At 40.8% G+C, this 23,930-nt stretch overlaps 1 long non-coding RNA gene across 1 annotated transcript; it reads left to right on the top strand.

The window, feature by feature from the left end:
* The first annotated feature begins 355 nt into the window (after positions 1-355).
* On the top strand, positions 356-23,830 carry LOC309860606. The gene is made up of 3 exons (XR_014309488.1): positions 356-577; positions 8,205-8,301; positions 23,767-23,830. It is a non-coding gene; the product is annotated as an uncharacterized lncRNA (long non-coding RNA).
* The last annotated feature ends 100 nt before the right edge of the window (positions 23,831-23,930 follow it).

Consider the following 23,930-nt stretch of genomic DNA (forward strand, 5'->3'; position numbering starts at 1 on the left):
TCTTGAGGTAAGTAGGAGAATTAACTGAGTTAGTAGGAGGTTATTTTTCTCTGCCTTTATAATTCAATGTTATTTAATGCCTGCATGTGTACTACTCAAAACCATTTCCCTTCACTCCCATAGTTTTGAACATTAATTCTCAAGCTGTAACCAGTGCAGGCTACTCAGTTTCACCCACGATGCCTGCTTCCTTACAACGAAATACTTCCTGCCCATGTGGGCCTTTGTGAAACTTCCACCGTCTGCTATGACTTCTCCTTTTCTCTGACCATCTGAATCTTTTCAGCCTTTGACATGGATTTTAAATTCCATATATATATATTTTAAGATTTTGTCCATTTGTGAGAGAGAATGAGTGAGAGAGAGAGCATGAGTAGGGAGAGGGAGAAGCAGACTCCCCGCTGAGCAGGGAGCCCAACTCAGGACTTCATCCCAGGATGCTGGAATCATGACCTGAGCTGAAGGCTGACGCTCAACCGACTGAGCCATACAGGCGTCCTGTACTCAGTTCATATTCATCACACACCAACTCAGTGGCTGAGAATCTGCTTGTGGGAGAACTGTCTCCAGCTGGCTTGTAAGTTTCCTATGGGCAGCATGGCCTCCTAGGCTCATTCTTAGATGATGCCTTGCAAGGAGCAGGTGCTCCTATAGTAACTGTTGCTTATTTGGGACAAAATTTCCCTGAACTGGCTCCATCTGTGGTTTGAATACCCATGTGCTAACTGGGGCTGTATGTATAGTAGATTGATAGCTTTGCGGGTTCCTGTTTCACCTTGTCACTCTGTTCAGTGTCGCTACAGCTGATGTAGAAACTTTTGGCAGCCTGTAAGTGAGAACACTAAGTTCCAATTTATTTCTGCTTTGACCTGGAAGTTATGGTTTGTGCTATTTGTGACATTCTTAGGGACCTTAGGAAAGCCTGTCTAACTCAGAGAAGGTAAACTAAATTGAATGGAAACTTGGGGTTTGGATTCAATCTAGGAGTCCAATCATCTAGAATTCATAGAAAGCATTCCAGGAAGAGGCAAGAAAACCATCTTAGGCAACCGACACAGTTTTCATTACCCAGGCCACCAGATCAAACTTCTTTCTTCAGTGTGCAATATTTTTCAGGCTCTCTCTATCATGATATGATTGTTTCTCAATTGAGAAACAATTCCCTTTGGGCTCTGTTTGCCAGGTTAATTAACTACATTTGTCTCAGTTCCTGAAAGGTAATTGTTTCTAAGATTTGGATGCAATATTCCCCAAAAGATCACCGAATTTATAAACAAGTTGGTACTGCTGAAGTTTTGATATTTCACTTGGGGACAATTGTAAGTGCCAAGATCATTATCTAAATACTGATATACTTTCCCCGTTTGAAATCTTCCCATTGTGTATGGTTACACTTCATATGACTTGTAAGATACTTGATGGTTGTAAGGACTCTCTTCAGGAATACAATCTTTTTTGCAAAGGCCTTCTTTTCGTCTGTGACACTTTTCAAAAAACAGCTGCAGTGCATTTTAAACAACACAGACGATTATCTAAAACACCCGAACTCACATAGGAACCAGAGATGTCAAATCCAACCAAGTAAATCCATAGTCCCTTCTTATTTTTGGTTAGAAGGCTTGAGATTGCATTTTCATGGCTTTTATAAAATTGTCAGTAATCGTAGGAGTATTAAGGGGTTAATCCGTTTCGTTTACTTAAATATTCCAAACCACGATGAAAACATTTTTGCACCTAAGAGGAAAGATTGTGGGTGAAAAACTGAAGATACATGATTTATCACTCCCCTCACAAATAAAATTTATTCATTGCATCCACCAGCCATCACACAGATGGTCAGAAAATTGGCTTTGTGTAGGGATGTGGATTCAGGCATGAATATTAATATGAGACAGATGTAAACGCATATTAATATGCATTTGCTTTGCATGGACTGACATTACAATATTTTCATTAAAGAAACTGCATTTGAAAAGAAAGTATAGGTCACCTTTTACAAAGCATAAAATTGTATGGTAGAATATATTTGTTGGCTCTGGGAAATTACTGTTGATAAGAAATGAAAAAATTCATGTTGAATCTGTGGTCGGATGTTTACAATGTGGCAACAGAGACATCGGAGAGATTTTGCTCCTCTGGATTACAATTACACTCTATTCCTACACCTTCAGCCACGCGGGGGCCAGGCCGCCTCTCTAGCAACCTAGGAAGCAAAGCCCTGTTTGGAGATGATCCCGGGACAAGTTTGAATTATGAGGAGTCTGAGATAAGCTAAACTATGAAGAAAGATCCATTCACTTCCTGAGACACAAATTTTCAGTGTGCGGTTGCCATAATGGCAGTGATTCATAAAAATATGAGATTTATGCAGGCATGGGACTTCGGCGTTTTTTGTTTTTTGTTTTTTTTTTTTTTGGGTGCGGGACAGCGTTTATGCTCACATCAGCGCCAGCATCTGTGCTGTTAGTATCTGCTTATGGTAGCATTGTGCTTCCTTCCCAAGTGGAAGGAGAGAACGTGACATTGTAAAAAGCTATTCACGTGCTTGCTGCTTTGTACTCACAAACCATTCACAGGGTGTTTTGCCACTAAAATATTGCTTACTGGAGAGAACAGCAGCTTTCTTCTGTTGGCGAATCCCTTTAAAACTGCTGTGTTGGCTCTTCAGACAAACACGATTATATCCCAGCACACGAACATGCAAGTGAATAATTATAAATGATCTGTTATTGATTATTCAATTGATTGTTATTGATTATTCACTTCAGCAACTTCACTAATCCTTACAAAACCTCTGTGAAGCTTCTGAATTCCATTCTTCAACCTTCATGTTTCCCCCTCCCCTGCCCCCCCGGACTTCCTCATGCCTTTCTAGCTGCCTGCTGAAAAAATTCATTTAGAGATCCAGCAGCGTGTCCAGACACAGAGTTGGAATCTGCCCCCCACCCCCCACCCCAGCACTAGCTTGAATTCCTGGAGAGAGCTTGGAATCTGGTCTGGGATCAAGAAGCTTTGGGTTCAAGTCTTGATTCTGCTTGTCGCTGGCGGCATGATTCTAGGCAAATAACTTTCCTGAGCTTCGGTTTCTTACCGGTAAACAAAGGGCTACTTTGATTTGATTGTTTGTAATGTTGCTTGTGAAAACTTAAGGGAAATTGCTAGCATGTCTGGCACATAGTAATTTCTCAGTTCTATTTTCATAGTTTTCTATTTCTTTTGCTGGCCCAGCCATTTTTCGGATCTCTCTGTCTTTTTCCTCAGTGATCATCCGTTCTGATTCTTACTCATCTTCACTGTCATCATTCTGCTTTGGCCTCGCTTACCCTTCTCCTGGTGTACAAGCATTTGTAATACAATGATTTTGTAACTGGTTTTCCCATCTATTCATCAACTGTGGGACAAGGTGATTTTCCTAAAGCATAGCACTGATCAGGTGTCTTCTTTGTTTAAAGTCTTTCCGGGGTTTAGCATTACTTATCAAGTAAAACCCAAATCCTTTGTTGGCAGGCATGATCTCTTTTTGCTGAGCTTCTAATCTCCCCCTAGGCCAATCTGTCTTTTTCTTTTTAAAGAAGATTTTATTTTTAAGTAATCTCTATACCCAAAGTGGGGCTCGAACTCATGACCCCGAGATCAAGAGTCGCATGCTCCACTGACTGAGCCAGCCTAGGGCCCTCATTTTCTGTCTTCTTGTCATACTTCTCCTGGACTGCTTTTTCCAAACTTGCTCTCACTTTCTTGCGTTGGCCTTGCCTGGATTCTGTCTGGAAGAGTGTCTCTCTGTAGCACCACCTGGTGCTTCTTTCCCAGTAATATTTTCCTCTGACTACCTTAACATTTGGTTTCAGTCCAATAAACATTTGTTATAAAGTTTATTTGGCAAATACATTTTTAGAACTTGAATTCATTCAGCCTTCAACTCTTACACATGTCCATTTTACAGATGAAGAGGCACAGAGAGTGAGTAACTCTTGGTCACAGAGCTGGTAAGTGACAGATTTGAGACTCCAACCTAGGTGGTCTGGCCACAGGTTGTGTTATTAGCCACATGGATTCTATACCATGCTGCTTCTCAGCTTCAACATTTTTAACATTTCATCTACGTTCCTACCGGTCCCTTTTCTGTTAATATACTATTGTGGTTCTGTATCAAGCTTTCCTTTTTTTTTTTTTTTTTTTGAATAAGAGATATTTGTCTAGATTATTGGTTATTGGATCATTTAGCCATGTTTGAGTCAAATATTAAACCATTTGATTGTCTGAAAGGGTTCTGGATGAACGTAGCTATTTGATAGTGGACTTCTGTCTGTCTGTCTGTCCATCTGATCTTTCTTTATCTATTCATGTATTATATTTCTTTTAGGGACTGATACAGAACATTTCCACTCTGGTTCTATAATACTATCAATTATACATGTTGTTTATATATTGAAGATTTTCAACAAGATGGGATGTCTTGCATTAAGCAGGCCAAGAACATTGCCATGCCTCCAGGCACCCAGTAGTTTCTAGGTGGAAAACAAGCCTGTTTTTCTCACTGCCTTATTTCCAGTGCCTAGCATATTGCCTGGAATATGGCTAGTAAACAAATGCTCAAAGAACCATTCTATTTCCTCATGTTGTTCTAAGTACTCTTAGTAATAAGTTATTTATATGTTAATTTATTCCTTCATGTTTGTTATGATCACCCTTGGTGTGGTTCCTAAAGTTGCAATTCAGAGTTCCACATGTAGTCACTTCCAAAGAAACAAAGAAATGAATCTTTATTTCCCACTTGAGTGTGGCTGGGTGTCCTAGCTAATGGGGCCCAGGGTGATTACAGAATATATTTAATAGGTCCCTTGATCCTACTTCTCTCCACGTCTGCAGGCGTCAATTTTTTAAAGCAGGGGTGCTTAGTCAGGGGCACACATACTCTTTGGGAGATCTGTGGATGGGCTTCAGGGTCTATGAGATTGCTAAAATTGTGTACATAATTGCATATGAATTTCTGGGGGGAGGAGGTCCATAGATTTAAAAGAATAATTTATATTATTCTTCTTTGCCTTTTGAGTGATAAAAATAATATGTTCATACTGTGAAAAGAATTCAAACTGTACAGAATATCAAGTAAAAAAATTCAATCAGCACAGAAATATATCAAATAAAAGGCTAGAATTTGTCTTGTCTTTGCTTTTCTCTCTTTCTGTCTTCAATCTCTTAATTTCATAAGAGGATCACACTATGATTCTATTCAATGACTGACTTGAATAATACAAAATTATATTTCCATATCAGTACATATAGACCAGCATTTCTGAAAACCTTTATTTTGATATAATTATAAATTCACAGGAGGTTGCAGAACATGTATAAAGAGGTCTGGTGTTTCAGGACCAGTGGTAATATATTGCATAACTATAGCACTGTATCAAAACCAGGAAACTGACATTGAGGTCTACAGAGTTTATTAACATTTCTCTAGGTTCACCTATCCCTGAGTGTGTGTTTCTGTGTGTTTGTGTTATGTACTGTGCATGTAACCATAACCACAATCAAGGTACGGAACTGTCCACAATCATCAAGACCCCTCCTGCTACTCCTCTGATAGCTGCATCCACCTCTCTCTCTGCTAGTCCTAATCCCTGGCAACTACTTGTCTGTTCTTTAGCTCTATAACTTTGTTATTTCAGGAATGTTATATAAAGGGAGTCATACAATTTGTATTCTTTTGAAATTTGCCCCCCCCCAGCATAAGTCCCTGGAGATTTATTCAAGTTGTTGAGTGTATCCGTGGTTCACTTCCATGTATTGCTAAGCAATAGGTGGTATGAGAGGGCGATGTCACAGCTGGTATTTCCGTGTGCCCACTGAAAACCATTTAAGTTGTTCATGGTTTTTGGCTGTTGTGAACTGCTATGGACACAGATTTTTGTGTGAATAGTCATTTTTTAAAAAAAGATTTTATTTATTTATTTGAGAGAGGGAGTGAGTGAGAGAGAGAGAGCAGTGGGGGCAGAGGGAGAAGCAGATTCCCACTGATCAGAAAGCCTGATGTGGGGCTCGATCCCAGGACCCTGGGATCATGACCTGATCTGAGGGCAGATGTTTAACTGACAGAGCCACCCAGGTGCCTCCACATCTTTCTTTCTTTTTTAAAAAAATTTTAAAAAATGTTTTTAAAGATTTTGTTTATTTATTTGACAGAGAGAGAGACAGAGACAGAGAGACAGAGAGAGCACAAGCAGGGGGAGCTGGAGAGAGAGCAGCAGACCCCTCTGCTGAGCAGGGAGCCTGATGAGGGTCTTGATTCCAGGACTTGGGGATCATGATCTGAGCCGAAGGCAGATGCCCAACCGACTGAGCTACCCAGCACTCCGCCCCATCTTTATTTCTTTGGGATAAGTCCCCAGCAGTGCAATTTCTGGGTTACATTGTAAGTGTTTGTACTATTTTGAGGTCTGTACCTTTATCACAAGTTATCAAAGTGAACTGTGATCCTAAGAAGACTGAACTTGACATAACCCAAATATGGCCTGGGACCTACTTTTTGCTCCAAATTGTCATGTGAAGAAGCTTTTCTTTTCTCATTCTTTCATTGTTACCTCATAGGCATTTCCCACAAAAACTTCAGTGTTTCTTTGAGGACATTCCGTAATGTCCCTGGTTCTAGGACTTCTCTAACTTCTTTTCTGCTATAGTCTTTTCAGTGCCCAGTATCTCTAAGAGGAGTCAGCAACAACTCTTGCTCTCAGGGATTTTGACTGCATTTACCATACTGTTCTTATTTATTTACATTGTTGAGACATCATCCACCGATTGTCTGTGTCTGCTCTGTCAATTCGGCTCTTATAGACAATTAAGTCCTTTCTGCTTACTGTTGTACTGTATTTTTCTATGTTCTCAAAATGCAGCTCATTGAAACCCTATGTTAGCTGTTGTCTTCTTTGCTGCAGGGAAAATTGAATAGGAAACGGCTCTGCCTGGGCTGTTGGCAAGAAAGGAATTTCCTTAGGTGGAGAAGGATGATGATAAAGATTGAGTAAAGCCAGGACGATGCAGGTTTATAATTTCTTTTAAGTTAAATTTTCACTGGGGCTTCCTTTCCTGGTACCTGGCTGACAGGAGAAGTAAAGACAGTAAACAACCATTTACAAATGTAAACATATAAACATCCCAGAGATAATGAAGCAGATAGTTTGGGCTTGAAAGGGTAGCCTGATACTGAAAGCTCCCAGTCAGTGTCTTATTTTCCTGGTAATCAGCGTTTGATCCAGCATTTTTCTGGCTTGTGAGTTCATATGGTTTCTGACTCCAGGATCCAATTTATCCCATGATAACTTATCATCAGAGCCAGAAAACTTGTGTTCTGGAAAGTACTTTCATTTTGCTGCATCTGATTTATGCCAGACCCTCATCTCAAGTCTGTTAGGACTAGCCTGACAAATCCTCAAGGTCTAGGCTCTCTTTGCTTGGTCTTGGTTGTACCTGGACTAGATTGCAGTGATGATGAGCAAAGGGCAGAAGGAATTGTTATTTTCTTATTCTCTCTCTCTCTCTTTCTAAGCTAATGTTTAGCATGAGCTAATTAAGTGCCACACACTGTGCTATTTCTTGTGCATTACCTCTTTTGATACTTACAGCAACCTTACACACTTACTCCATGTCTGTCTTATCTGAGGCTTTCCCTCCCTCTACTACATGTCCACTGGTCTTCACAATACACTGGTTGCTCAAGGCCAGTGGATATTCGATTATTCTTTTAGTGCACTGAGTCCTTCAGCAACTTTCAGTGGAGGGATGTGTGAAGGATCAATGGAGCTTGTTCTCAAGCCTGTTTTCCAGATGCATTTGTTGTTGAAATTATGTACATTGGTTAAGTATTATGTAAAGTGGTAATATATAGGTGGGAAAGAAAGATATTGTTTGTATGAAAACTTAAGTTGGATGTTTAGAAATTCTTAAGGAATTCACTAAACAAGTTGCTGTTCAATTTAGTGTGGTGGAAAATCTAGAAAGATTTTGCACTTAGACTGTTTTACAAGTGTCTGCATGTTCTGTTTCTTGTTAAAGAAAGTAAAACGGGAAGATATAGATACATTATGGCTGTGCTTTATGCAAGAAAGAAAAAAAAGGCTTTCACACTATTTCATAAGCTTAATGAATGTTCATTTGTATATTTTACGTTACTATAAAATATTTAAGGTATGTTTGTATCACTTTAGGATTCCCCTTTTAATGGATATTTTTGCTTATATAACTAATTCGTGGACTGAGTTATGTGGGATACACAGTCTGCAGCAATGTGATGACATTTTGCAGGTAAGGAAACTGAAGTTTACAGAGATTATATAACTTGTCTTCTTTTTCCAGAGGATTAATGATCCCCCAGTGAATATTGCAAAACCTGGATTGGGTATGCATGTTTCATATGTTGGGAAGTTGCTTGATCCAATATCAAGATTTTTTTTAAACCTTTATGTAAAATGCATATTGGTGCCTAAAACCATTTTTGATAGTGATGATAAATTTAAAACACTGTGACATTGTAATTAAAATACTTAAGAAGGTTGAATGATAAAAAGCAGGTTCTAAACCCTATTTATAAGGGAGTTTTGAGAAGAAATATATATACCCAATTGGGGAAAATATATATGCTCTAGATTATCACTATCAAATACATGTATCTCCACATAAAATATACAGTCATTTTTTTTAAAGATTTCTATTTATTTATTTGACAGAGAGAGATCACAAGTAGGCAGAGAGGCAGACGACAGAGAGATAGAGAGGAGGAAGCAGGCTCCCCGCTGAGCAGAGAGCCCGATGTGGGACTCGATCCCAGGACCCTGAGATCATGACCTGAGCCGAAGGCAGAGGCTTTAACCCACTGAGCCACCCAGGCGCCCAAATATACCGTCATTTTTACCAAGTCTTAGTGATTGTTTTTATTTCTGAGTGGTAAGAGGAGAGATCCTTTCTTTATTTTGATTTTCTGTATTTTAAAAGGTTGCCTCTAGGCATACATAATATTTTTACGATCATTGAAAATGTTTTAAAAAACCAGTCATGGTCTGATTTTTTAAATTCTGCTTCACCTTAAAAAATGTGCTGATTGTTCTTTATTATTACAGTCATTTTAATAATGGTGGCATGGAATCAGGGGACGTGAAGGAATCTTCTACAATATTTTCCCTTTGTCTGGTCTTCTGGACAAATCACTTTAAAAAACAGGCTTGCATTCTGACCTGCTTTTCTGATACCTGACAATTCGTCTCAGATGTTTCTCTCCTGGGTCTACGAATGTCTTATCAGTGCTGCGTTCTGAAGAACTGAATGCAGTATGAGTTGATTTAACAGAGTCTGTCATCCTCCATCTCTATTATGTCTTAGATTATAAGAAGTCTCCCGTTTTGTGACCTGGAATGGCCCTGCTAGAATGAATAATTCACCATCTAGTCTTCTCCAGTCACCCTATCTATGCCTTACCTGTTTTTAATGGAAGTTTTCTAACACATGAAAAGATATAGGTAAATAATTTTTCAGATTTTGTTTCTAACACCCCTGTAGTAGATTCCTGAGCTATATAAATGTTCAAATGAAAGCTGTCTCTAATTATCCTCCTGGCTTTCTCCATGCAATTCATTTAGCTATATCTCTGTCTTTTCTTTTTGATGTAACAATTGCCGAGATGAGGATGAATTGTAATGTTACTTGTCTGGAATCGGAGTGAAATATGCCTGGGGAATGCAATGATTTGGGTGGGGAGGCATTTCTATGTGAGAAAAATACTTTAAAAAAAAAATCAGCATTGGTAGAAAATTGCCAGCTGGCACATGGAGATTTAGTTAAAAACAAAGTCCTAGGTCATAGTTTTCCACAGAAAACATGGTAATAATTCATAAAACTTTAACAGTTTAATCCAGAAGTCAGTGATAATGGGGGGCCTCCATGTGAAGCATAGAAATAAAAGGTCTCTCTGAGGTTTGGTGCAATTTTCCTGCTTTTAATCTGGTGTTTGGTGTGTTTCCAATCATCCTTGCTTCACAGTTGGGAGTTTTTCCTTGGTGTTCTCATAGATTGTAGAAGGACTGATAAAGCAGCTGTTATCAGGCTGCGCGTGGGAATCTCTCTCTTACCATGATGAGGGGGGGGTGAGATACAGATGTTGTTTAATAAAGAACTTAAGAGACGGGTCAGCCTGTCCAGCCTGGATGAACATAAGGCTGTAATTGCTCAAGTGGGGACACATGTTACACCCCAAAGAGGATTCTCTTTGACAGCTCCAGCTTTTCTGGCCGAGTCCTCCGAGAGGTGAGAAGAATGATGTCTGTGGATGTATATAGATGTGTGTAAGGGGAAACAGGAGGGTGGCAGGTGGCAGATAGGAGGGTCGAGAAACGGTTTAACTTTCCCTTTGTCTTCCAAATTTAAGACACTTGTGGCATACGAATTGTCCTAAGAATTCAGTATTTGACATTTTTGATCAATTCTCAATCCACCTTCCAGTCAACAACTTGGAAACAAATGGAAAAGTATAAGAGCATGAGTCCAATGCTTTCTTCATTGTAGAGGTTTCATGAGCAGAGAACAAGAGGGAGTTCACGCAAGTGATTTCTCAGGATAGCATCCCCAAACTTCTGCTAACAGTAAACTGACCCATAGAGGCCTGATTCTACTTTTGGTCAGGTGACATAGGCTCCCCAGCCGTCCAAGTGCAGGGCTTGAAACTTTCCAGTGATTAAACACTTCTCCCACTTTGGTGGGCACACAAATCACGTATGACTGTGATAAGAGCTCTAACAGAAAGAACTGTAGAAGATAAGTTTCATATTTTTAATGCAATGTCACTTTTAATCTGTTTTTTAAATACAATATAAAAATCTTTCTACGAAAACAGAGAAAAAATTGAAAAAATAAAAGAAATAAAATATCCTTGACATGTAACCCCATTATCCAATGATAAATATTGTTAAAATGTTGGTGTATGCTTTTCCATACTGTTTCTTACATTTGCGTAAATGACCCCTCCACATACATTTTGATTTTTTAAAAAATAATAAATAATAATCCATGAATCATCACATTCATGTTGTTTAATAATCTACTTTCACTTGATAATATGGTCATTGTTTTGTGTCAGTACATTAAGCCTAGGTTATAATTTTTAATAGCCACATTGTAATCAGTTGTATGGCTTTATCAGTAGTTATTAAGCTGATTCTTTAAGATGGACATTTAGTATGTTTCCACCATTCTCTGATCATAACAAACTCTATGATAAATACCTTTGCAATCTTTTTTTTTTTTTTTACACATTTAACAAATTATGTTAGAAAATAGAATTTCTGGAAAAAAAAATTGATAGCTACAGCCAAACCGTCACCTAGAGACGTTAAACCAGTTTATGTTGTTGCCAGTAGTATATGAGAATTCCTGTGTTTTCTCAAATACTTGCCAACATTAGGTTTTGTGGGTTTTTTTTTTAAAGATCTTATTAATCTATTTGACAGACAGAGATCACAAGCAGGCAGAGAGAGAGAGGAAGGGAAGCAGGCTCTCTGCTGAGTAGAGAACCTGACGTGGGGCTTGATCCCAGGACCCTGGGATCATGACCTGAGCCGAAGGCAGAGTCTTTAACCCACTGAGCCACCAAGGCGCCCCTAGGCTTTGTGTTTAAAAAAATCTGTATTAATCTATTAAATTAAAAATACTATCAGATTGTTGTCCTGATTTGCATTTATTTTCTAACTAATAGGATAGAGCATTTTTTATATGTGTGTAACCATTTGTATTCTTTTACTGTCTGCCTTTTTATAACTTTTGTTCATTTTTTATTCTATTGGGATGTTTATATTTTCCTTATTGATTTATAAATTCACTATATATTAAGCATATTAATTATTTTGTCATGAATTCTTCCCCGTAAGTCCCCAATTTGTCAGCTTTTCCAAACCCTTGTTAAAAAAAAACCCTTGGTTTTTTGGGTCAAAGAGAAACTTGAATAATGGTATGTAACAAAATCTATTCATCTCTTCTCTTTATGATTTCTATCTTTGCTGTAATTCCCAGACCAAGACTATATTAATTTCACTGATATTTTCTTCTAGTACTTTTATGATTTTTTTTATGAATCTTTAGTTTATATGGAATGTTTCTTACATTCCGTGTACAGCACTGGTTAGGAACTTAACCCTTTCTCCTTAAATGGGTAACTACACTCTTCATCATCACATATTGAATTTTCCATCTTTTCATTATTGTTTTGAAACACTTTATCAGATTATAAATTCTGATGCATATGGGTCTATTTCTGAATTTACTCTTCTGTTAATCTGTCTACTCTTATGCCAGCATCACTAACATAATGTAGTGAGCAACTGGAGGGCATGTCCTTTTGTCTACTTAGCCACTGCACACCACCATCTCTCCATCATGGTTGTGAATATATGCCTGGACTTGATCCAACCCTGTTACTTACTACATGTGTAAACGCAAGCAAATTACCTACCTCTTTCATGCATTGATTTTTTCTTGTATAAAATGGAGAAAACATACCTCATAGAGTTGTTGTGACAAGTGAAGTCGTCTGTGTAAAGCTCTCTGTGCAGAGCTTGGTATAGAGTATGTTCACCAATAACTTAGTTCACAATATAGACATTTAGGACATGGTCCTTCTCATGGTTTTGCTCATGACTTGTTTGGAGAGATTAAGGACAAACACGAAAAGGGAGATAATTTGATGATATACCATAAGGTGAACATGTACGTTTCCAGCCCTGTTAGGTGGCAGACTCGGGGCTGCTGTGGCAGGAATGGGGATGTGGATAGGGCAGCTGGCTGTTCAAGACATATATCAGGGTGGCAGTGACTTGATTTTGTCATTGTTGTCCAGGAATTGGTTCTCAGCTCTGTCGTCCAGTTGATCTGGAGTTAGCTCAGATCTGGAGTCACACTAGGCCAATATATGGTTTCAGATGATCAGATCGGAGAAGATGCCCATGGCTAATGAAACAGAGATCACTTTCAGATCATGTGCCCTGTCCAGAAGGCATGGAGATCTGCATTCTGCTGGCTGTTTTTATAAACATGGTACAATCCTTCTCATTTTTTGGTCTACCAATCATTATTAAGTTCAAGTTTCCCAGATCAGAGGGGTGGTGCCTCCTGCAGGAGCCCAGATGCATTTGCAACTTATCTGGTGCCTTCTTGTTCATGGAGTCTGGGTCCCTTAAATTGTTCATGAATGTGGATTTCCAGTTTGGAAGACTTGCCTTTGATACCGTGTATGACACTAAAGTGACTTACCGTGACTTATATTAACTTGTTATACTCCTTTTCTATTCCTTTACCTGGCAGCTCTTCCTTATGCCAGTCTCTCAAAGCTGGGTGCATTATTTCTGCACCCCCAAATAGAATAACTCTTCTAGAACAGGAATAGTTACTTCTACTGCAATGTCTGTCTCCTGTTCACTATTGGATAAATACAAAGTCACATTCTTTACCCAGTTTTCCTTGATTACACACACACCTCTCTTCTGTTGCTACAGCTCTTCTTTATACTTGTTATCCAATACAGTTGATGAAGTTATAACCTTTGTTCCCTACATTCTAGCCTTTGAAATGTTGGGCTTGGTGGATTCCTTAGTCCATGCAACAACGCATTTACACACCAACTCTTAGGACCGCTGAATTGCTAATCCCTTGTATGCAGTTTCTCTTTCAATGGTTGGTTGTTTCCTGACCTTGCCTCCGAATTCAGAGGGTGTAGATTCTTGATTATGGCCCCCAAGTGAGTGGTGTCTTCTTTAATGCTACTAAAAGGAAGCTTGTGCTTTCATCCTAGTTCCATTTTCCTTGGGTGACACCAGATAAGGGAGTTACAGTTTTCACATCTAATGTTATCTATCTATAATATAATAGCGGGTTTTATTCTTCCAAACTGCTGTTGAAAGACACAACCACTACTGAGCCATTACCTATATATATTTTTATCACCCACTATTCATTATAATGCCTTTGTGTTCTGTCAGCGTTATCAGAGGCAACCAGTATTTATTAGGTATCCACTGGATGTGTGACATTGTGGGAGGTGCTGCCAAGGGCACTTGTTTAGAATGAAGCATTATGTAGGAGGAGGGTGACAATTTTTCTTTAGAGCTAGTGCACCATTCTACCTTTCACTGTAGTTTTGGCCACCAGGTTGGTCAAATTATTCATTTTGTCTTTTGGTCCCTGTTAGGATTTCCTAGAAATTTGAGTATGTTTGTCATTTCTTTCAGGTGGGCTCACTGCAATATGGCCTTTGTGTGAATAAAATAAGAAAACATAATTCCTTCCATGATATATAAAATGTGTGTGTGTGTGTGTATTTATGTATGAAGTGGCATAAGAACTTCTGCTTTTATTTCAGTATGTATTCTGTGGAGCTGGGTTAATTTAATAGAAGACTTAACAAATATTTCTAGACCAATTTACCCAAATAAACTTAGCTGACCTTATTTCACATCATATCCTGGAGTTTCTGGTGAGGACTTAATGTTCCTTTCTGTGAGTAGTTTCTGACTTCTTGGCATCTGACCAGTAAAGAGTCTGAGCTCCCAGTTTTCTTAGTCTTTAGATTCATCAACCATCTTGAGCCTCACATTGTATGTGTAGCTGCAATAATCACCTTGTTGGGATAGTGGGTCTGAGGTGTCTGTCCATTTTGGCATACACAGTATGCCCTTTGATCCTGCTGTCTCTTGGTCTCTGGGGTGTCTGCCATTATATCATAGAGTCCTGCCAGATACTGACAGGTGGCAAATCCACCATGATCTTTTTCAAGTTTCAGATGCTTCTTTTATTATGAGAATGATGATGGTTTGAGTTATAACTCGTGTCTTGTTCTCTACCCAAAGTGTCTTGGCAGAGCTAGAATCACTACTGTTGTCTCACTGGTCATACTAGGTAGAGAGTTGCATGATACTTTTTTGGACACCAAGAGTGACTTATTTTATCAAACACAGAAGCAAGCTAACTCATTAAACAAAACATTTCAGTGCAGTGGATCTCACTTTGTATATATGATAGCCACTATTATTAATAAAAGTATTGATAAAGAATTTTAATGCATGCAGTATCGTTATTTTACATAATAGCCAGATATCTATTAGGCTTTAATTTGCATGATGTTGTATGTTTTTCATGTGTGTCCTTTTATTGATCATAGGCAAAGTAGATAGCATTGCCTTGTGGGGAGTCATCATGGAATATTGGAGAACCAGACAAACCTGGAGTTGGATTCCGCCCCAGCTATTCTAATCACTCAGTAATAAATGCAAGGAATTTACATGCAGGCAAACAACTTGAAGGTTGTATCATTTGGGTTCCAATCAGGAAGCTGCAACCATATGAGTTATGGTTTAATTAGAGAATTTAATACTAAGAATTATTTACTTAGTGTTAGAGAAATGAAAAGTTTAAAAACAAACACCTAGGTATCATGGTGGTGATGCAGGATCCCCCCAACCCCTCAGTTGGGGAAGCAAAAGGAAGAAGATGGAATTATTAAAACTTAGATAGTTGGGGGGCAAGGGCAAAAATGAACTATTGGGACTTCATCAAGATAAAAAGCTTTTACACAGCAAAGGAAACTGTCAACAAAACCAAAAGACAACCAACAGAATGGGAGAAGATATTTGCAAATGACTTAGCAGTCCAGTTCAGGAACGTTCAAGGTGGTATGGGCATTGACTGCAAATGACATATTGGATAAAGGGCTAGTATCCAAAATCTATAAAGAACTTATCAAACTCAACCTCCCCCAAACAAATAATCCAATCAAGAAATGGGCAGAAGACATGAGCAGACATTTCTGCAAAGAAGACATCCAAATGGCCAACAGACACAAGACATGTGCTCAACATCACTCGACATCAGGGAAATACAGATCAAAACCGCAGTGAGATAGATATCACCTCACACCAGTCAGAATGGTTAAAAATAATGTCAGGAAACAACAGATGTTGGTGAGGATGTGGAGAAAGGGGAACCCTCCTACACTGTTGGTGGGAATGCAAGCTGGTGCAGCCACTCTGGAAAACAGTATGGAGGTTCCTCCAAAAGTGGAAAATACAGCTATCCTACAACCCAGCAATTGCACTACTGAGTATTTATCCTAAGGATACAAATGTAGTGATCCCAAGGGGCACAGGCTCCTGAATGTTTATAGCAGCAATGTCCACAATAGCCAAACTATGGAAAGAATCTAGATGTCCATCAACAGATGAATGGATAAAGAAGACAAGGTATATATATACAATGGAATACAATGCAGCCATCAAAAGAAATGAAATATTGCCCTTTGCAGCGACATGGATAGAACTAGAGGCTACTATGCTGAGTGAAATAAGTCAGAGAAAGACAATTATCATATGATCTCTCTGATATGAGGAACTTGAGAGGCAGGGCAGCGGGTTGTTGGGGGTAGGGAGGGAAAAAAATGAAATAAGATGGGGAGGGAGGCAAACGATCAAAGACTCTTAATCTCATGAAACAAACTGCAGGTTACTGAAGGGAAGAAGGGTGGGAAGGATGGGGTGGCTGGGTGATGGACATCGGAGAGGGCATGTGCTATGGTGAGTGCTGTGATTGTGTAAGCCTGATGACTACCAGACCTGTACCCCTGAAACAAATAATACATTATATTAATAAAAAAAAAACCCAAAAACCCCAAAAAACAAAACTAGAGGTACCATTCCCCCAAACAAACAAATAAACAAACAAAAGTAGAGGTACACACACACACACACACAGACAGACAGACACACACACAGACACACACACACACACCCCAAAACCTTAGAAGACTGGGCCTGGTAGGGCCGGGATGCACATCTCTGAGAAGGGTGCGCTGGCTGGGCTCGTGTCACGGAAGGGCTGCTTCGAGGAGTGTTAGAAAACCTGTACGCTTTTCCTCCCTGTTGCTACTGGACTGAAAACTGCCACCGTGAGCAGAAGTGAGCTCCTGCTGCCAGAGCTAGGAAGTGTTGTTGCTGGAATGTAGCAGCAGAAACAGGGAATAAACCAGGAAGGCACGAATCATGCTTCCTCCCGCAGTCTTGCGGTCTCCCTGACGCCCCCTAGTGACAGAGCTTAACAGGGAGCAGCGGGCTCTGCGGTCTGCAGAGTTCCAGAGCAGAGCAGAGAAGACGTGAGAAGCAGAGCAGAGAGAAGTGTGAGACGGAGAAACCATAGTTTCATAACCAGCGCAGGCATGAGGTTGCCTACCCAATGGGCTGTCATTGAAATTTATGGAATTTATGGAATTATGGAAACTCTCTGATGAGAGTTCATAGGAAGGGCTAAAACTCCTCAGTTCTGTTCTTTTCTTTTTTTAAAATAAGATTTTATTTATTTATTTGTCAGAGAGAGAGAGAGGGAGAACACAAGCAGGCAGAACAGCAGGAAGAGGCAGAGAGAGAAGCAGGCTCCCTGCTGAGCAAGGACCCCCCCGATGCGGGACTTGATCCCAAGACACTGGGATCATGATCTGAGCCGAAGGCAGCAGCTTAACCAGCTGAGCCACCCAGGTGTCCCCCCACCCCTTAGTTCTTTTCAATTCTTATTACTTTACAAAGTCTTGCGCTAGCCTAGTTCTTAAAGATTCTCGGTTACACTTTGATACTGATTCCTTTGTTTTGACCCCAGTCCCACCATAGTAGCATTTTATGTGTGGATCCGCAGCATTGGCTGTGGAATTCCTTGGTTATTAGCTGTGGCCTCCGGGCAAGTTAGTTTAAGTTCTCCCGGCCAAAAATTTGCATTACATGAGATAAACATGAACAATGCTTAATTCAAAGCCTGGCAAATAAGTAGTTAAACATGTTAGCTACCATTATTGTCATCCTCATCATCACTGTCATTATTTAACGTGTATGGAGAAGGAGGAACCAAACAGCTTCCACTTACGATACAACTGGGTGGCTCAGTGTGTTAAGCCGCTGCCTTCGGCTCAGGTCATGATCTCAGGGTCCTGGGATCGAGTCCCACATCGGGCTCTCTGCTCAGCAGGGAGTCTGCTTCCCTCTCTCTCTCTCTCTCTCTGCCTGCCTCCCTGCCTGCTTGTGATCTCTCTCTGTCAAATAAATAAATAAAATCTTTAAAGAAAAAAAAATTTCTTAAGATACAACATCGGAGAATCCAGCCTGCTCCAAAATCACCACTGATTACCTTTATCTCTGAAACCTAACCATTCCAATGAAAAAGAAACACCGTTTCCCTTGTTAGCCATCTAGCTCATTTTTGCTTCTCCCCCAAATTTCCGTTTTTCTAATCTTTGATCTGATATGCTAAAAGAAGCCAGTCTTACCAATTCTGCTTTGTATTAGGGGATATTGAGACCCGAGATTCTTTTGAGACTTTCCCTGAGTCATGCATGTATTTGTAAAGAGGCCTGGAAGGGATTCAAAAATCCATCACGCCGCTATCAGGGAGTCTCGAATTCTGAAGCATTCCTGGCTCCCACTTGCTCAGGGATATGGAGACTGTCACTAGAAATTCAGAACGAGTGTTCTGCATGGTAATGTGGTACATCACTGCTAGGTCCTGAGGCAAGCTGAGGACATCCTGAATTTTATGCATTATGCATGAGAGGGTGTAAGAAATAAAGGATCAATCATCTTCTCCCTCAGATAACATTGATCATTTGCTACACATTATTTGGCTGGGCTCTGTGCAGATTTATTTTCTCCAATGAGAACGAGAAGCAGATTGCCTGTTTTCTTAATGAGCAATGACATCAATCTAGCCAAATCTATCTAATGTACTGGATGACTCTCTCTCTCTCTCTCTCGTCCTCTCTCTCTGCCCCCCTCTCTGCCATAGTTAGAAGAAATGGGGACAGCTTCTGAAGACCGTGCCAGCTCCTGTGAGCTGTGGTGGTGACAGAGTGGGAAAATCGGGTCTAATTCAGGGTGATGAAGAGTCTCTTTCTCTCCCTTTACTTTTCTCTCTCTTTAATTTAAGGCAGTGTTTTCACTCTTCATTTTTCCAGATGGCATATTCGGAGGGGCTGATCTGCAGAAAAGGCCAAGTGAAAAGTCACCCAATAATGAGAAAGGAGAAAGATGGCATGTGAAATGCATGACTCCGTAGTGATGCTAGGGCTCTGAGCAGGCTGGAATGGCACAGTCACCAGGAAAAGTAACAAATCCCAATCAGAGGATGTTATTATAGGCACTCTCGCCAACACAAATGACTCTCAATGACATTGGAGTCAACACGTGGCACCCATGAGCAACTGGAGTGGAAACTTCTATTGAGATGGTATTCCCCTCATCATGCTGGCCAATGTGCAGTAAATCGGCAGGTGTCGGAGATAATGCTGTGATTGAAGGTTTGAGAAGAGAGTAGGATGTCCTGCCGGGCACGTTCCCTCCTTCAGTGTCCACTGTGGGAGGCGGGGGCTTTGGGACATTTGGTATTTGGTGGAATAGATTACAGATGGCAGATGAGGGCCGGCCTGGAGTCCTGGCAGGAATGGTCCCACTAGAGGCCGTTGGCGGGGAATCACCATGCCTGTGGGAGAGCAGATATCACAGGGCCCTGGGCTGGCAGAGGGATCCCGACAGGGGAGGAAAATGTGTTCCCAGGTGGAGGGAGCAGAGGGATAGGGCGACTTCCAGGAGATCCTGCCAAAAAATAGGTTCAGGCCCCAGAAGGAAGAGAAGGCTCTGGTGAGAACAAGACAAGACACACATCCCAGGCAAACGCCAGAGTGGTGGGACACAGGGCTTCCCACCTCAGAAATTTCCTGCTTACACTGTCGTGTCACCACTTCCCCTGTCTCAAAGTCACAGAGAAAGAAATGGGTTTGAAAGTGTTGGAAGCTAATTAATCATGAGCCACGATAGCACAGGGAATCCGTGATGATATCGTGAAACTAAGTCCTGCTTCTGTTTTTTATTCCTGCAGAAATGGAAATATGGGGGAATTTTTGCCCAATTAAAATTTAAGAATGAAGAAGCCTGGGGGAGGGGTATTGCATAGTGCCCTGCCTCTACCACATCGGGCTTGCTGCCCACTCGGAAGGTGAGGACGTGGCTTATTGGAACCACAGCTCAGGAACAGAGCCGGGAGACCCTGTTAAACAAGCGGGCCTTCGGTGGAGGGGGAGGAGAGGCAGGGAGAGCGTCGGAGGCGCCACTGAAGTAATAGGTCACTCTGTGCCAGACGGTGCTAGAACTATAAAGATTTTCCCATTAAATGAGGTGTTCTTAGAATTTTTTCTTTTCTATTGTTTCTTTCCTCCCTCCCTCCGGCCCTCCCTTCCCCCTTTTTTTAATTTTAAAAGATTATACTTATTTATTTGATAGAGAGGTAGAGAGCACATGTAGGCAGAGTGGCAGGCAGTAGGAGAAGGAGAAGCAGGCTCTCCACGGAGCAGGGAGCCCGATGTGGGACTCCATCCCAGGACCCTAGGATCATGATCTGAGCCAAAGGCAGCCGCGTAACCAACTGAGCCGCCCAGGTCCCCCATTCCCTTTTCTTTTTTTTTTTTAACAGATGGAGGAAGCCCATTAAGGAGAAGCAAAGGAACTCACCCAAATTAGTGTCAGGTAGAGAGCGGATCTCTCATGTGTTGTGTGAGTTCAGAGTCTGGCTAAGCCCTGTGTCACACAGCATCTCAGTCACCTGCCCTGGGATGTAAAGTCTGAGTCAGCCTTGCTCAGAGGCTGCCCTGAGCCAAACCATCCCCTTTCCCATTCAAGAGCTAGAGATAGTCCTTTTATGCATTCCCCCTGAGATCAGCTTACTGTTTGGGGGAGTTCAGCCACAAGCCAGTGTTGGCGGCACTAACTTGCAATCGGCTCCTGAAGGGTCCTTTTATTTTGTACTCAGATGTAGATCGTTACATTGTAGATCTTGCTTAAAGTCATCTTTCCATATTTAGCCTCTTGCTCTGGCCTGTCAAGATCTTTTTAAATCCTTACTAACAGCAGATTCTTCTTCTTCTTCTTTTTTTCCTTTTTAAAATCCAATACAACATGAAATGAAAACCACAACTCTCTTAAAAGCCCTCCTGTTTCCGAAAGCTTTGACACATTCAGCAAAGATCTATTCCTTGGTGTCTGTCTGTGCTATGTTTATTTTCTGCTTTGCCGATTCGTGGAGGCTAACTGTACCCAAATGTGCCTTTAGACGGCAAACTCTTCAGGGCAAGGGCTCTGCTCTTTGTTTTGGCACGTGCTACCTATTACAGAGCTCAGTGTGCACCTGGGGCTCCAGATACATAATAACAATCCAGGAGTATTTCTCACTTGGAGAGCTGCACAGGTCTTTCCAGGCTGCGTGTTAGCTTTCTTTAAAGAATATCCGAGTGACCGATTTTACCTTGACATTGGGTGCCCATCTCTCCACACCTGTTCCACCTGCTGCCTGGCTGGTGTCTCCCGCTTTATCGTTTGCTGTTTCTGCACTGCCCTTAGGAGCCATTCCTGAGAAGTAGCACTTTGGCTCGCAGATCATGCACGCGTTTATGAATGTTTTGGTTCTGACTCCCGCCAGGCAGCATTCTCCCCGCTTTCGCTCCCCACCCTGTCAGTGCTGAAGTGTGAATCCCGGATGCTTTCCAGTGGACAGAAGCCAGAGCAGGAGGAGGTAAAGAGGTGGGAGGTGACAGGTATTTGGTTTTTGGCAGTTTTAAAAACAACTAGCCCAAGCCGGAGTTTCGTAGTTTTTAGCAAAATAGTCCTTGTTTTTGTTTTTGTTTTTCCCCTCTCTCTTTCTCATGAGAAGCTGGAATGGGGGGTTTAGGGAGAGGATTACAGCTTTTTTATTTTTTGTAAATGTATTTATTTTGTTAGCTTTGAAAAGAATAGTTTAAATTTGGTTAATGCACATGCTATCATTTTCCAAAATCTAGAGCGAGAGAAATCCTGGATGGTTCCAGTGGGTTTGGAAGCAAAGTTGCCTGCTCTGGCTGCAGCCAGATTCGATTACTGTAATTCTTTCAAGTGGCACTTTTGCTAAAAATTAAAGTGGGTCTTTTGGAGGGACCAGGATTCAGCTGAGAGGAAGATGTCTTACAGCCCTGAATCAACCACTTCATCTCAGATTTAGAATAATAAAAAAAAAGATCAGCTTCTAATCCCCCCACTTTTAAGTTGCCATCGCATAAGGAGGGCTTGCTGTTTAACAGAGCGACACTTCAACTCTTGAGTTACCTGGCTCCGTCTCACGCCTTCGGGCTCTTCTTGGCAAACCAGACTCCATCATTAGATGGTTCTTAGATTCTCTATCACATGGTCCTTTTGAACATCATGCTTACATCTCCTTCCCTCAAAACTTGTCTGTCTAGGAAACTACTATTATTCTGTAGTGTGTAATTCATGTAGCTGATATTAAGTGTATGGTCATACATTGCTGTTCCAAATGGTAGCTTTTTTTCTTGCCTTTATTCAGTTACTTATTTGTTTTGAAGGCAAATGTTTTATTTAATCATTTTCATTTGCAACGGAAGCTCTGGAAACTCAAAGTTAACATCTTTGCCCATGAGCTTCTTCTTGACTAACTTTAATTTCTGCCTCTGAGTCTTCAGTACCCCCCCCCCCACCCGCCCTTCAAATTAAAGGTATCTGGTGCACTAGCTTCTTGGTCAAGATCTCTGAAATGGACATAGTCTAGTTCAGCATTCAACTGTATCAAGCCCATTTTTCCCATGCAAAGTTTCTTCCTCTGTTTTTCTTCTGATCTAACTTTTAAGTTACCCCGAGGTGATGGGGAGTTAGTCTCGTGACTAACTCAGATAGTCTCAGATAGGCTCTTAGAGCCACTCATTGGCTTGTCTTCATGGGCCTATGAGACACCTGTCATTCTCCATGCTTGGTTTGTGACTGATGGTGGTGGTGGGCTGCCACACTCTTATTTCCTTCAGGTTTCACTGGGGCTGAACTGCAAAGACTGCCACTCTCCAACTGTACCTAGGAAAAGTATTAGCGCCCCCCACCCAAGATATCCTAAACGTTACAGGACAATGTCCTGGTACCCCTCCAGCTCCAAGTTTGGCCAGAGCTGAAAAAGAGTAAAAAATTTTTCACTGCTCATTTTTTCCATCTTTTCATCTTAGTTGGATTCCTTCATCTGCCCTCTTTTCATGTGCTCAACTGCTTACCGCGTGGCAGTAGGCAGTGGTGTTAGGCCTGGAGAGAGAGGTTGGGGACCAGCTCCCCTGCTTTGGCCATATGTACTGGTATCTTCTTTCTTACTCCTGAAGTCATTTATCTCAAAGTCAAGACTTGGGCATATCTTTTTACTGCTTCCTACATGTAATATGTCAACTCTGTTTATTTTCAGATTTAGAATAAAAAAAATGAACTTTTCATTTTCTCCCTTGGGTTGATGTTGCATTGATAATGGGAACAACTGCTTCCCCATGGCAAATGGTAAGTCAGTGTAGCTAGGTCTGGGTGCAGAAGTTGCCATGAATATTTTATATTTCTTCCTGCTTCATATGTGTGTAAATATGTGTGTACATTTGTGTGTGCATTTTGGCAACTAACATTATCAAAGTTGATATTCACAAGAAGAACAAATTTCTTAAGTAGAAAAAAAAATGTATTATTAATGGTGCCAAACATACAACTACTTAGTAATGTCAACTCTGATGTCACCTCAAGAGCCATACATAAGAAAGGGTCAGCATCACATTTTTGTTTCTAGAAGAAAATACACATGACTATATCAAAGCAGAACCATCCTGATTAGTTGTATGTGAGTATTTGATTATATTTTGTTGTTTTACAGAATCTGGAAGCAAGACAGCAATCTTCCTGTAGTACTGGGCTGAGTGGTGCTGGAGCTGGGATGGGTATGTGTGGGATGCTGGGCTGGAGGTCTGGTGGGAAGGACCCACTGCTGAGCAGAGAGGATTTTATTCTTACTGTATAGGGTTTCACCATGTAGCCTTT

The sequence above is a fragment of the Mustela nivalis genome (assembly GCF_964662115.1).
Source record: "Mustela nivalis genome assembly, chromosome: 2".
Lineage (NCBI taxonomy): Eukaryota > Metazoa > Chordata > Mammalia > Carnivora > Mustelidae > Mustela > Mustela nivalis.